Source organism: Peromyscus maniculatus, chromosome 17, assembly GCF_049852395.1.
Source record: "Peromyscus maniculatus bairdii isolate BWxNUB_F1_BW_parent chromosome 17, HU_Pman_BW_mat_3.1, whole genome shotgun sequence".
Taxonomy (NCBI): domain Eukaryota; kingdom Metazoa; phylum Chordata; class Mammalia; order Rodentia; family Cricetidae; genus Peromyscus; species Peromyscus maniculatus.
Window position 1 is genome coordinate 50,265,330 of NC_134868.1, and position 16,114 is coordinate 50,281,443.

General features: G+C 45.3%; 1 protein-coding gene across 2 annotated transcripts in view; it reads right to left on the minus strand.

The window, feature by feature from the left end:
• The window catches only part of Slc20a2 (solute carrier family 20 member 2), a 102,731-nt gene that overhangs the window by 47,378 nt on the left and 39,239 nt on the right, over nucleotides 1-16,114 (minus strand). The window lies entirely within an intron of this gene.

Consider the following 16,114-nt stretch of genomic DNA (forward strand, 5'->3'; position numbering starts at 1 on the left):
CTCAGTGAATCTATATAAGAGTTATTACAAGTGAAGATGCATCATCAATTCAAATCTGAGGAAACTGTAGCGTAAGGAAGCAGCCATCTTACATCTAAGAAGGACTACAGCCGAGCAGGTGGTAAAATTCCAGCTGAATGGATGCTGTGGACCCTGAAACCAGCTCCTGCTGAAAATGCGGAATTACGTGCGGTGGAGGTTTACAGACTGATTGCCACGGTGGCAGGGTATTTTAGGTACAGCGCCGTTTGAAAGCAAAGGCCAAGAACGGCAGCGCTTTATGTATTCACTCCCATTTGAAGACAGAAAAGGGTCCTCGGCATTTCCCCATTTCTCACTTTCTGTATGTACCAGAGACGGAACCCCCGGGCCTGGGCTGTTTTATATAAAAAAAATATTTTCGTGAGCAAATAAGTCACTTATGAAACTTTTATCAAGTGTCAGGCCTAGGATGGCTCGTTCTAATTCTGTGCCTGAAGTGTTGGACTACTGGCCAGGGCCCAAGAGCTATATTAAGGAAGTCCTATCCTCCCAGCTACGGTTTAAAACGGAACCTTGTATATAAATAGATATCTTGGCTCTCACATATTTGTTTGCTAATTCTGTTCTGATGGGTTGGGGGGCTCAATACAAACACTCATGGTACTTACACAGTTTTGATTCTGGGGCTGTTGCGGGGGAAGGATCCGTGGGTAAGAGAGCTTCCTGCTTTATCAGAAAACTGATGTTGGATCCCAGCACCCATGCTGGAGAGCTCATGGGTACCCGGGTTTTCAGCTTCTGCTTCTAGCCTCTGTGTGTACCCTCACAGACACACAGACAGAGATACACAGACACAGGGACAGACAGACAGACAGACAGACAGACAGACAGACAGACACACACACACACACACACACACACACACACACACACACACGACACTTTCGATTCTTGAGACAACTGCATATTTTTTCTACTAATTTGATGCAATGTAAATAGTTGACAAATGATTATCTTTCATGTTCAATTTATAGCTCCCTGTTTCTTACTCTCACTCCTGAGATTTTTTTCCCCTTTATAAATGGTTTATTATTTTTTTACATGTATGGGCATTTCATCTGCAGTATGTTTGTGCACCATGTGCATCCAGTGCCCACAGAGGCCAGAAGAGGGTGCTGGGAATTGAACCAGGGTCCTCTGGAAGAGCAGCCAGTGTTCTTAACCACTGAGCCATCTCTCCAGCCCATTCCTGAGATTCTTGAGCACAGTCTGCTAGGTAGCAGGACAAGTAAGAGAGGACAAGCACTTTTGGTAAGGATTCAGGCAGTGTCTTCCTCATTAGTGTGGAAAAAGAGTCTGGCTAAGTTTCAGAAGAACTTCCTTAGAAGTCTGGAATTTTCATCAAATGTTACTAATAATGTGCCAAATTAGCAGTGCAAACAGCCTAAGCAAGACAGCAATTTTGTAGTATTGCTCATTTGATGGAGGAGTCATTTCTTCTGCAGAGTGTGCCCCAAAGAGAAATCTTCTTACTAAATTACGAGCCATAGGGCTTGTTTGATAGCACCTTCAAAGAAACATGGACCTAACACAAGGGCTGAGAACATAAAAGGGGTCAGACAATTTGTCAGAGTTCTTTGAAGACCATTTCTCCACTTTTCGAGGATGCTGGCACTTGACGTATGATTAAGAACCAGCTCCCTGGCTTCCCCTTCCCCTTGGCTGACTTGAACCAAGGGAGGATGCTCTGATGAAACTAGTAACCAGATGCAAGCAATGCTTCCACGACATCTTATCTAAGTTCACAACGGAAAGAAAAAGAAATGTGTAATTATTTTGGGTTTTATCATTGCCTGTATCAGAGCATTTGTCCAAGCAGGAGCAGGGAGATCACTGTCTAAGGTCCCTTTCTCAGCCTGAAATACTTCATTGTTGCTTGGAAGGCAAGCCTGCCAGCGATGAATTCTCTCCGTTTGTACTGTTTGCACACCTTATTTTTGCCATTATCCACTCTGAAGGACAGTCTTGCTGGCTATGGATCCTTCCCGTCACCTCGCTGCCTGCCTTCTGGCCTCAGTGTTCTTGAAAACATGACCAGGGAGCCTCACTGAAGCTCCACGGTATGCGATGGTTGCTTTTCTCCCGACCCTTTCCGGATTTTCTCTCTTGTCTTTCCGTCTTTTGACTGTCACATGCCTGGATATAGATCTCTTTGTGTTACCCAAAATGGAGTCTGTCCAGCTTCTTGGATGTATGGGTCGGCGTTTTTTTTTATCAAATGTGAAAAGTTAAACTGTTTTAAATGATCATTTCTTACTTTTGAACACGTTTAAGGTTCCGGCCCCTCTGCTCTGTGTCTGTATGCAGGTGTGCACATGCTGTGCACGTGTGGGTTGGAGGACAATGTCAGCCAGCTCGTTCTCACGGCTCTAGCACTCCGCCAGGCAGGCGATGCTGGCTGGCCAATGAATTCCAGGGATCTGTCCATCTGCCCCTCCCACTGTGCCATCACTGGGATTCAGGCACATGCCACCACACCTGCCTTCTTATGTGAGATCTGAATTAGGGATGTCATGTTTGCGAGGCAGGTGCTTTAATAACCGGGCTCCCTTTCTTCTACTTCTGATGTTACTGTTGCTGTGTTTCAGGGTGGCCGGGATTTCTCAGTGGCTCTGCTAATTTCCCTTCAGTCTTTCTTTTTACTCCGCGTAATTTCTACTGCTCTATTGTCAAATTCACTGAATATTCTGCCAACTTAAGCTCACCGCGGAATCCCTCTAATTAAATTGTCCTTTTTGATGACTGTACTTTCCAGTGCCTGAAGTACGGCTGATTACACACAGAATCGAACCCAGCGACTTGATAATGCGTGAGTGCACAATCCAACAGTATGTGCAGCTATCCTCACCGCTCACTGAGTCTTTATTTGTGAAACTAAAATCCTATACCCATCCAACAGCTTTCAGCCTCTTCTCCACTCAGTCCCTCACTACCAACACTTCACACACACACACACACACACACACACACACACACACACACACACCGTGACTCTCCCCACCCAAGTGTTTCACAGGGGTGGTCACAGAGTGAGCACCGAGTGACTGGCTGCTGAGCTGCGCGCTGGTGTAAGGCCAACGCTATTCGCCTGGCATTATGCTATTTTACTCACATGTCTTCAGAGCTCATCCCTGTTGTAGCACGTGGCAGAGTTCCCTTCCTAAGACTGAATAATACCTCACTGGATATGCATAGCAATTTTATTTATCTGTTCACCTACCAAGAAACATTTGGGTTGCTTTGCCTTTGGGCTATTATCAATACTACTGCTATTAAAATGGGCGGACAAATACTTCTTTGATACCAGGCTTTCTGATACCTAGGAGTGAACTGCTGGGTTAGCTAACAGTTCTATTTTTAAAATTTTGGGAAACTGCCATACTGTTTTCTAGCAGCCTCACACTTCAATATTCTCATCAACCATGTCTCAGATCTCCATTTGGTTCATGTATATGTATATACACTGGATGTTCCCATAATCCATGCTAGTATTTGCTTTCTTCTATCAGTTATTGTTTTTACATATACACATAGCCATCATAATAAGCTGAGGAGATCCATCACTATGATTTTAATTTTCATCTCCCCAGTGATCAGTGATATTTAACAGTTTTCCACATTTTTGTTGGCCATTTGTTTACTTGGAGAGACGTCTAGTCAAGTCCTTTGCCCATTTTAAAATCAAGTCATTTGCTGTTTAATTGTTGAATTGTATTTTAAAAATAACATATTCTGAATACTAACATTATCAGGTACATGACTGACAATATTCTCTTCCATTCTGTAGGGTGTCTTTTTACTCTACTGTGTCCTTTGAAGTATAGAAGTTTTGGATATTTATGTAGTCTAATAATTAACACTGCCTGTGCCTTTGGTCTCAGATCTCAATTTGGTTCATATATATGTATACACACTGGATATATAAATATTTAGTACCGTGGTTTGAATGAGAATTGCCCCCCCCCAACCCCCAAGAACAGATGTGTGAACACTTGGTCCCCGGTTGGTGGCGCTGTCTGGGTAGGTTTAAGAGGTTTGGCCTTGCTGGACAAGTACGCCCCTGGGGGTGAGTTCTCTTCGTCCCTTCTCTCTGCTTCCTGGTGCGGTTTAAGATGCAAGCCCTCGGTCTGCACTCTAGTCATCATGCTTTGGCTCTGCCGTCATGGGCTCTGACTGCTCTGGGATTGTAAGCCCAAACAGAAAGCTCCCTTCTGCAAGCTGCTTTTGGTCATGGTGTTTTATCACAGTGATACGGAAATGCCTAACCAATGCAGGTATATAATCTGTGTGTGCACACGCGGCAAGTCCTTGTCACCCCATCTTTAAAAGAGCTCCTTATACAGAATTTTATTTCATTTTTAAAAACATACTTATACTAGTTAACTCTAAAGTCTTGTTCAGTTTTGGAGCCCCCTCCAAAACAGCTGAAAACTGGTCCTTTCAGAAAATATATATCTTAACTCTGGGTACCAAGGCCCCCCACTACACTACTGCTGTTTGGGGGCTTTTGTGTGTGTATTTGACGACTCTGTGAAATCTACCTCCCACTGATATCTCTGTTCAGTTTCTGTCCTTTATTATTCTATCACTTGCAGGGCATCAGAATGCACTTATTGGTCAAAGATTTGCTTAGACCTGTTGTGAGGCTGTTTCCTCTGAGACTGAAACACTCCACCCTTCAGGGAAGCTTCTTAAGCAGGAAGGCAAACAACTCCAAATAGCTTCAGGAAGTCCCTGAAACCTACCAGATTCACTAGGTCCCTCCCTCCCAGAATAAGCGGTAAAGATGCTTGAGGGGTCACTCTCAGACAAGCCTAAGCACCAAAGAAGACTCTTGAGGCCAGACCAGATGCCTGGAAGAGGTTTATACCAACCCAGTCACTTGGAGAGGACACTCTCGAACATGCTGAGCTGCCTGCAGATCTGTGCAGCGTGTTCTAGGTCCCCAGCTTTGTGAGCTGTCACCAATGCTGGCGTGGGCTTTGGTCATGCAGCTGTCTTTGAGTCATTTCTGATCCTCTAAGTGACCTCTCATCCGTATTCTTCTAAGGAACCCCAATAAAACTCATTGGTTCACCAAGTTGGACTTCAGTGGATTCTGTACTTTGGTCTGTTGTGTCTGGGTGAGTTGAATAGACTGCATGCAGCATCTTCCCAGGAAAAGTCCGGCCACACTACACTACCCTCTTAACCAGGTAAACTCTCACCCTTTACCTTGGTATATGTGATTTAGAGACGACTGTCAAGGCTTAGCTTAGGGAATCCAGAGTGCAGGGGAGGCCTGAATACAAAGGGCAGCACAGAGCTGGAGAGTTGCTCAGTCGTTAAGAGCACTGTTGCTGTTTCTGAGGACCCATGTTTGATTCTCAGTACCCACACGGCAGCAAGCAACCATCTGTAACTCCAGTTCCGACCTCTGTGGGCACAGGCATGCGTGCAGAGCACAGAAACACATGTAGGCAAAACACTGATACACATAAAATAGAAATAAATACATCTAAAACAATCTAAGGGCAGCACGATGGTATTCTTTGGGGGATGAACTGTAGTCCATCTATGGTAGCGGCCCTAAAAGTCTGCATGTGTAGACGTTTACAGATACATATCAGAAAAAGAGAATTTCCTGTGTGCTAGCACAGGGAAAAAGAAAAAGAAAATTAAAAAGAAAAAGTGGTCAGTATTTGTGTGTAGAAAGGGACTTCTGAACCTGTACTGCTCATGAGAGTTAGATTCAGTTCCTTCCTGATTCTCAGAAGATGACTATTTAATATTCCCTGGGGGAAGTACAATACAATCTCTCTTGTTATTATTCCATTGCCTTCTTGGAAGACAATAAAAGTTAGCTTAAGAAAAGACTCTAATGCTTAGCAGCCAATGCCGTAAGGTCAAACTCTCATACTTGACTGTAGGTTAGGCTCTGGGTCCTTTTTCTTGAAGTAAAAGTCCAGGTTTATTTGTTACTTGCAAGTCTAGCCGATTCCTAAGACTTAAAGAACAAGGAAAACCCAAAGCTATGTGATGAACAGAGGAGATGGCCGAGACGGACTGGCAGCAAGGTATTTGGCTGGATGCTTTTCCCTCGCAGAAGACCCCAGCGCTGCCCGGCCCCGGGTGCACAAAGCAACGGAGCAGTCAAGTGACTGTCTCCCTGCTCCGGCTGCCACTTTAACTTCAGGTCAGGTCTACAGTGAAAACCTTGGTGCTGGACGAGCTCAGAGGGAACTCCTAACCAGATGCATGTATGTTTGTCACATTCGTAGCTCTGGCTTCTCCTTTTGGTCATCAGAATAAGGCAAAAGCAAACTCAAATGAACAAATAAACAAGAAAAAAAAAAAAAAAAAGCCAGCCGGATTCTTAAACAGATCCATTCTCCTCCTCCTTCTCCAGTTCCTACAAAGGCTATCCTTTTTCACTTGGCAGCTCCCAGCATGCTTGGCTGCTCCATCCATTTTGAAGAGGTAAAATGTTTTAATGTTTAGTTTTCTTTCTTTCTTTCTTTCTTTCTTTCTTTCTTTCTTTCTTTCTTTCTTTCTTTCTTTCTTTCTTTCTTTCTTTCTTCCTTCCTTCCTTCCTTCCTTTCTTTCTCTCTCTCTCTCTCTCTCTCTTTCTTTTCTTCCTTCCTTCCTTCCTTCCTTCCTTCCTTCCTTCCTTCCTTCCTTCCTTCCTTCCTTCCTTCCTTCCTATTTTTGTTTATTTTTCTGCTTTGACTACTGAACTTGCAAATAATCCTCTTATCAAATTTTAAACACCTATTCACTTCATCTCCATGTGTCATTTCCCCCAGCTGTGTTTACAGATAGAAGAGAGCTCTGACAGTCGTGGCTGAGAGTGCCTGGTAGGACATCCCGTGTCCTGGGAACTGCCCATGGTGATGCTCTTAGCGGCATCTGGCAGAAATCATTTTGGGGAAGAAGCAGTACTCTCTGAAGGTGTTATTAGCGTTGGTGAGCAGTATAGGGCGATACACACTGGTGAGATATGCCGATACAGGATCCACACTTGGGAAACAGTGTCTAGGTGATCTGATTCTACTTTTACCCTTTAGCATCGCCAGCTGGCATTTCTCCTGAGGGCCACTGCACATGGTTCTGCCACTTCTGACTTTAATCCTCACCCTGATCTATGGTTCTTTGCCAAATGTAAATGGATAACCTAATAACAGAACTACTAATTGAACTGGTTTAAAAATATGCTGGGTCCCACCTTCTTTCTTTTGCTCTCCAAATGTTACCAAATGTGACACCCTGGTCCATGTGAGATGGGCCTGGAGTTCCTGTAATACCCACAGCAGCAGTAAGTTTAGACTCCTGCTAATTACCCCTCGTGTTGCAGAAGCTGCAGGAATACACTCCATCAGTCACTGTCACACACCCATTAGCACGGGGTAGGCCTCTTCCCGGGGGTCAGCATCTCAAGTCTGCCTTAAAAAGTAGGTTGAGAATTTGAAGGAGAGTGACGAAGGGGATATGGGAGGATTTGGAGGGAGGGAAGCTCAGGGAGAAATACTGTAATTAAATTATAAGCTCAAATATAAATTTTTAAGTAGGTCAAATTTTCCATTATAAAAATACATGTATTTATAGAAAAGAAAACAATGAAAAATGTTTCCAACCATCATTAATGTTTCGTTCCATGTATTGGCTTTGTCAGCTGGATGAGGCACTACTTACATAAGGTCCTAAGAGGCCACTGCCAACTCAAATCAAACAATCAAAAGTTGTCTAGACATGCTACAATCTGTATAATCACAGAGGTTAGGTATAGAGTAAAGGACTGGGGGACGGGGATCATCCAAGGAAGGGTAAACAGAGTACATAGTTAGGGAAAGATGGAGGGGCTGAGGGACTGAAGCAGGGGAATTAAACGGGGAAGAGAGGCATTCAATGAGGGAATACAGGGAGAGACAGTTAGCTCTAAGGGCCATTGGGGGGTCATATGGAAAGAGAAGCTTCTTAAAATACACTCATATATGAAGAAAACGTACATGGAGTCACCAGATTACAGGGGAGACAAAGCCCCAACTCAGTTATCTCTCCCCCAAGTGAAACCTCCAATGCCAGAAAGTTGTTGGCCAAAGAGATGCCATGGAAATTGCCAAACAACTCAGGCTATTGCCGAGGTTACTGGTTGCTCCCCACAAACTGATGGTCAGGCCCTGCTGCTGAAGACGACACTTACAGATCTCGCTGAACACAGAGAAGTTAAGTGGGTGCCTAACTAGAACCTCCCCTCCCGACTCCACTACTGACCAAGGTTCAGAGAACTAGAAAGTACTCTGCACACCGCCAGAGGAGAAAGGTGGACACTAACCCAGCTACACACTCCTCAGTGTACAACAGAGACCTGACGGCACAATATGCTGGTGCAATAGTGGCCCCAATGTTGCGGGGGTAACCAACCACTCTCTGCTGGGGATGTTAAGGCCCCATCCTCATGAACCGGAACCCATGCTTGACACTGCTCAGGTGGCCAAGAATCAAGACTAGATAGGCCATGGACCTAGAGGAAAACCAAATACGATTGTTCTGCTAAAGTGATATAGCAATAAAACATTGCTGTACCCATAGATCAGTGTCTCACTCACACTCAGCACAGAAGCTTCCTCCAGCAGTAAGTGGGAACTAACACAGAGACCCCCAACTGGACAATGTGCAGAGAGTGAGAGACCCTGGAACATGCGATCCTCCATGGGATGTCTTACTGGGTATATAAACCACGTGTGAGGGCAGGCCCCATGCCCCAATGTAAAAGCCCAGTACAAAAGAACTCAGCCATATTTTCGTAGATTTTGTCTCATTGTGCTTTGTTTAGACATTTTAAAAGTCTTACTAGTTTTGCTTGTATGTTATTGTTTCCTATTTTTTGTTTTTAATGGGTTTGTGTGTGTGCGCATGTGTTTCTTATGTTTTTTTCTTTCTTTTTTTAAAATAAAAAACTTTGTTTTCTAAAAAGAAAAAGAGAAAGAAGGCATGGGCCTAGGTGGATGGGGAGGTAGGGAGGATCTGGGAGGAGATGGGGAGGGGAAACTGTGATCAGAATATATTGTATGAAAAACATTATTTTCAATTAAAACATTGACTAGAGATAATAACTGCTTATATTTGGTACACAACATCCTTTTTTCATATAAATATACGGAAGTGTTTTCTAGACATAACAGGACTGATGCCCATGTGAACTCACAGAGACTGTGGCAGCATGCACAGGTCCTGCAGAGGTTCCAGCCAGCCAGAGGCTCCCCTGTGCTAAGAGAGGGAAGTGGATACAACAAGCTCCCATCCCTAACCAAGAAGCTTTCTCCAATACATTTTGGACATGCCCTCACAGAGAATCTTTTCATTCTAATCATGAAAAGTTTTGGTTGTACTAAAAGCAAAGTATCACAGATAGTCTCAAAAGTCTGTGTTTTCAACCTAAGATAATTCCTTCAAGGGGGGGAAAAAAAAACCTGTAAAGCAGGATGTGAGGAAGGGCAAAGGCATCACTAAATTAAGATGCATGTACATGACCTGAAAAATAGAAGGTCAGCGGGTCAGTGAGGAGTACTGTTAGGAGTCACCTTTACAGCAACAGGGTCATAAAGACACGGTATTTTATACCTTGCTAGTTTTGCTCACTATACACAGAACATAATTATTTCACATGCTATATGGCTTCACACTATTGGGTATTATTATCAATTAACCATTACATTATTGTTTTACAGTATTCTATTTAATTAATAGGTAATCCTTACATTTTCTAACAATGAGTAAAAAGCTTTCTCCCCCTGGGCATGGTGGAGCACACCTTTAATCCCAGAATTTGGGAGGCAGAGACAGGTAGATCTCTGAGTTCAAGGCCAGTCTGGTCTACAGAGCGAGTTCTAGGACAGCCAGGGCCGCACAGAGAAACCCAGTCCAGGAAGCTTTGCCCCAGGCCTCTTTCTTCAAGTTTAAGTCCTTTCGTGAACAACTCTAGGAAGATGGGGTTTATTCAAACCACACAGCTACTTCTATTTTTAATGGCACATTCACGGACTGGCTTTAAACTGGTTTTTGAAACAACTTTATTTTTCCAAGAAAGAAATACTAAAGAAGAGAAGGCTATTTAGTAACTTCTCTTTGTACAGAATTGAAAATAGCCTTGTTTTGAGGGAGACGGGCATGACTGGACCAGACCTGGGGACACACTTGGTAATCATATACTGTACTGTGAGCTGCTCTCTGGGTCAATAACAGCCCTTTCGACTTCGGTCATTCAGAGCGTAATGACACACTGGATGTTTTTTATCTATTGGGTGTGCAGTTATTGAGACGTCGTGGGTTTTAAGGAGCCTATTAGGACTCGCTCCGGATGCTAGAAACCAGTTCTTTCTGACTGCTGGATCGGTGAACTACTTCCTAGTGCACAGCCACCGTGTTCTCGGGGCTCCATACATTCCGAACCGGACACAGATGAACAAAACCAAACCAAACCAAACCAAACAACTTTTGCAGCTTGATGTCTGAGGCTTTTCCAACTATAACAAGAGCCCAAACCAGAGTAATTGTATCAATATACACACTCCCCGCCTCTATCCCACTGTGTCCCTTCACAGGGAAAAGTGGAGTTAAAATGTCTTTATCCTTTTCACTTTAAGGACACTGTAATGTTCTGAAAACATGTGATTAATTATATATATAGAAGCCAAAGATTCTGCCTATCCTCTCTCAAGTGCTAAAATACTAAGGCCACAGCTCCCCGGCTAAGGGAGGGGATGTTCTTTTGGCTACAGCCGGGTTGCTCATCTGATACCTTTAAAACAGAACTGAAAAGGCATGCCCTCACAGAGCCCTGTCTTCATTAGAATCACAAAAAGCAGCCGGGCGTGGTGGCGCACGCCTTTAATCCCAGCACTCGGGAGGCAGAGCCAGGCGGATCTTTGTGAGTTCGAGGCCAGCCTGGGCTACCAAGTGAGCTCCAGGAAAGGCGCAAAGCTACACAGAGAAACCCTGTCTCGAAAAAACCAAAAAAAAAAAAAAAAAAAAAAAAAAAAAGAATCACAAAAAGCTCTGTACTGAGGGCAAGGTGTAACAGACAATCTCAAAAGTTTGCTTTCAACCAAAGACAATTCCCTCAAAGCAAAACCTGCAAAGGAGGATGTAAGAAGGGGCAAAGACATCACTAAATTAAGATGCATTTATATGACCTATTAAAAAAAAAAAAGTCCGTCAGCAGCGCAGGGGATTGTTAGGAGACAATAATTGACTTGGGCAGGGTACAAACTGCTACTTGCTCGAGTCTACAGAACTCGCGGATTTCAGGAGGGCAGAGCCGAGGTGGCTTCGGACACGTCAACTGGATAACTCAACTCTGAGTGGCTCCTATGCACGCCACTGGGTTGTTTGCTACACAAAGGAGTGTCAAGCTGAAGCAAGTCCCTATCCTGGGCCTCCAGGGGAGAGGCACAAGTGCGTTCTACGGGGCGTGTGTCCTCCTCACGGCTTTCTGTGGGGCCGTCTGCATCTGCTGACGGACTGCCCACAGCATACTACCCGCCAGCTTTTCTCTTCCAGTGGAGGTCACAGAGCTGGGAGGATAGTTAGAGCCATGCTTTGCCCACAGCCACCTCTCTTCTGACAGGGTGCATGACAGTGACCGATCTAGTCGGCAGTCTGTGGCGTGGCGACCATGGGCTAGCATTCAGGTGGCTCTGACGAGGACGACTGGGAGAGGAAAATTCTATTTAGCCCCACCACCCACTACAACACATCTGGTAGCACGTATCACCTCTCTCATCTTATTTCTTTGTATCCTCCGTTAAAACTGGTGCCTGGACCTGCAGAGATGGATCAGCAGCTACATTTGCTGCTCTTCCAGAGAATCTGACTTCTGTTCCAAGCACCCACATCAGGCTGCTCAAATCTACTTGTAACTCCAGCTCTGGGGATCTGATACCCTCTTCTAGACTCCATGGGCACCTGCATAGATGTGACATACATTCACATACACACAAATAAAATCTTTAAAACAACAACAACCCGATACTATCATGGTGAGGCCACTTCAGTGGAAGAGAACTTGCTTTTAGCATGGTGTGAAGCCCTGGGTTCCATTTCTAGTACAGAAACCAAAACCCCAAACAAACAAAAAAACAAAGATAGGCACTGACTTAATTACTGAATTCAGAAAAATCAATGCCGTATTTCCCAGGTTAAATATTAATGACCAAAAGCAATCCAGAGCCAAGTCAGGGTTAGAAAGGACTCTCAGAGGTCATTTATCTCCTGACTTCAGAGACAATACTTAAAAAAAAAATTACAGATAAATATAAATCCAGGTTTATATGACTCCAGGGAGAAAAGTTTACATTTTTCAGCATCCCTGTTCCCCTTTTCTGTGGTATTTTTCTTCCTAATAGCTCATTCAGTGGACATCAGAATTGCTTCAGAGGGTTGTTAAAACAGAGCCCTGGACTCCAGCCTCACCACTTCCAAATCAATAGGTCTGAGTGGGCCTGAGAACCTGTGTTCCCCACCACTTCCGGATCGAAAGGTCTGGGTGGGCCTGAGAACCTGTGTTCCCCACCACTTCCGGATCGATAGGTCTGAGTGGAGCTGAGAACCTGTGTTCCCCACCACTTCCGGATCGAATGGTCTGAGTGGAGCTGAGAACCTGTGTTCCCCACCACTTCCGGATCGAATGGTCTGAGTGGAGCTGAGAACCTGTGTTCCCCACCACTTCCGGATCGAAAGGTCTGGGTGGGCCTGAGAACCTGTGTTCCCCACCACTTCCGGATCGAAAGGTCTGGGTGGGCCTGAGAACCTGTGTTCCCCACCACTTCCGGATCGAAAGGTCTGGGTGGGCCTGAGAACCTGTGTTCCCCACCACTTCCGGATCGAATAGTCTGAGTGGAGCTGAGAACCTGTGTTCCACACAGGTTCCCAGGCAGCACTGGAGTTGGCTGGTCGCAGCCACACTGTGGCATCGCTGTACCTGAACTTTACATTCCAAAGGGCAGCAGACACCAGCTCTTCTTCGTTATCCTTTGGATCAGTGCACTTATGTGCGGAACAAAAATGTAATAGTCCCTTGGGCGTTTTTCTCCCTTCCAGGCCAAATACTACAAGTCCTCTAACCTCTTATTGTAGCTATCATTTCCAATCCTTGATTCTTTTTTCTGTTCTCCTGACGTTCTTGGTTGAATGTCTCCAAGTTTCTTTCTAACCCGGAGCCATAAACAAGACCCAGAACCTGCTAGGGCCGGTGTCAAGAAGTGAATGACTCAGACCCAATCCAGCGCCCATTCATCAGTCTTTTGTATCCAAGGCTGCCCTGTTAGCATCCTTTGTCATGTGTTTCTGACTCTCTGTGGGCCGCGGGAGGGTTTCACGGTGAGACCTTCAGAACGCTTATCTTCTGAGAAACCAGACAGATGACCCAGCATTCTAGGGCAGAACGGGGCCAGGGGACACGAGGAGAGAAAAGTCTAACCTGGAAGTCAAGGTCAGATTTCCAAGGCTAAACAGTTTAACAGAGGAGACCGCTGTTCACTCGTCAGACTAGATATGAGGCCACCACCCAACAATAGCTTCAGGTGAAGTGAAACTTCAATGCCTCCTTTGGTGGCAGTGATTAGGACTGGCAGTGGACAACTGGGCTCCGGGCTGCCTTCCTTATCCCCAGCCGCCGCCTAGGGCAAAGCTGCACCAGGACACAAAAGCCCGTCCCAATCCTATGCTGCAACTGCCCAGAGAAACTGAACGCCACTGTGCTCTCCGTCCACCCCATGCTCTCGTCTCCCACTTCGCTCTTTTCGTATTGTCTTTTTGCCAGTTTGTTTACTGCGTGTCAGGGCCCCCGTTTTTGGCACCGCTGAGGGGGAGCACGTGAGCTCTTTTGCACTGTGCTCCCTTTGTGTATTGTATGTGCTGTGGAGGTGCTGAGCACACAACAGCAGGGCCAGTACTTCCCAGAAACATCAGCATTCTTCCCGGCAGTCGGCTATTGACTGCCGTCCGCACAGGGCCAACCGAAGGCTCCACTCGCTTGGTCCTCTCGCATTTTAGATCAAATAGTTGAAACTGGGTACACCACAAACCGTTTTTCTGCCAAATTGCCTTTGCAAAGAGAATCTTCCAGGGATGTAATCACTGAGCAAAGGCAACCTGTTACAGAACGCAGTTGCCTGTCTCCACACAGACAAGCTACTGCTTGATTTAGGCCCTCATGTGGGGTCCGGAGAAGTAACTCAGAGGGTGAGTGCTTGGGAGTATTTCAGGCCCTGGATTCTGTTCCCATCCCCACAGGAACCAACCAACCAGCTACACAAACAGAGAGCACGTGACTGGAGGGGAGCCAGACAAAAAAGGCCGCCTGCTAAGCTTCTCAAAGCTGAAGGCTGGATACTCTGTAATTAAAGGAACTGCAAGGTAAACCCACTGCCTCAGCAAAGCCTCTTCGCAGCAAGATTCAGAGCAAGGGAGAAGATAAGCCGGCAGGAGGCTAGGGAGAGCAGCTCCCACAGGAACTGTGGGCAGACCCGGAGTGGATAGGCAGCCACGCATGGAGGTTCAAGGGGGGCTCTTCCGTAGTATGGAGACCCTCTTGAACCTCTGCGACCTCCCATTTGTGGCCAGAGTTGAGCTCACTGTGATCATTCAAAGTCACAACTAATCAACACAGCTTCCACGCATGAGGGAGAGATCTCTGACAAGTACCCCTTCATGGGACCCAGGGGATATACACCAAGTACTGAAAAGAATCACAGAACCGGCCACCACCCGAGACCCGGTACCGCCATGTGCACAATCCCACGTTGAAGAACTCTCACCACACAGAAATCACTAATGCACGCTCTGGAAGTGTCTATGAGCATTTTAACAATTTACCCCAGAACACATGCTTCCCACTAACAGATAAACCTCTTTATGGTACATTAAAAATGGATAAATACTAATCAGCTTTTCTTTTGGGCAGGATTAAAAACTACAACGATCAAATTAATTTTATTTTATTTTTTTTTTTTTTTTGGTTTTTCAAGACAGGGTTTCTCTGTGTAGCTTTGCGCCTCTCCTGGGACTCACTTGGTAGTCCAGGCTGGCCTCGAACTCACAGAGATCCGCCTGGCTCTGCCTCCCGAGTGCTGGGATTAAAGGCGTGCGCCACCACCGCCCGGCATAAAGAAAGCATTTTTTTTTTTTTCTTTTGGTTTTTCGAGACAGGGTTTCTCTGTGTAGCTTTGTGCCTTTCCTGGAACTCACTTGGTAGCCCAGGCTGGCCTCGAACTCACAGAGATCCGCCTGGCTCTGCCTCCCGAGTGCTGGGATTAAAGGCGTGCGCCACCACCGCCCGGCCAAATTAATTTTAGCTTGAAAACGCGCACAACTAGAGGACACCATTATAAACACTTCGCAGGGGTCCCAGTGGCTTCCTAGGAAGGGCAGATGTAAGGTCAAGGGCTGTAGCGTTCTTGTGATGACATGCGCATCATGAAGCTTCTGCCGGAACAGAGCCTGTTCTGCTCAAGATGACAGTAGTGACTTTTCTATTATAATTACAGATTTCTCTTTTGCCCCGAAAGCTAAGCTTCAAAAAATGTTTCTATCTAAAAATAGCCTGGGAATTCAGTGCTATTTTCAATTCTTGCATTCTTTTCCTACAAATGCACCACTGAAACATTTCCCTTCATTGTTGACACCTTCTGTCATTTGTGTTGAAAATCAGGACAACACGGAACAACAAAGAAACCTTGAAGTAAGGCTCTGCGAACTGGGAAAATGACATTCTCAGTTAATCCTGGGCTTGTCTCCCTCTTTGCTTATAGACGGAGACGTGGGAGCACAAATGTTTCATTAAAAAAAAAATCCACATTCCTAAAGCGGGTGCCATTTACAATGTGAACCCAGAGGGAAATGTTTTTCTGGTTCGGTGACAGAAACAAGTTGCTTGACTTGAGTCAATTCTTCTTTAAGTGTAAACATAGTCAAAGCAGGCAAGGTGACTTGGGTTTAATTGAAAGGAACACTGAATCCTCCATTTGTTTTAGTCTAGACTTAAGTTGGGACTGACCAAACTGAGAGCTTTGGATACTATTGATAACGAAGTCAA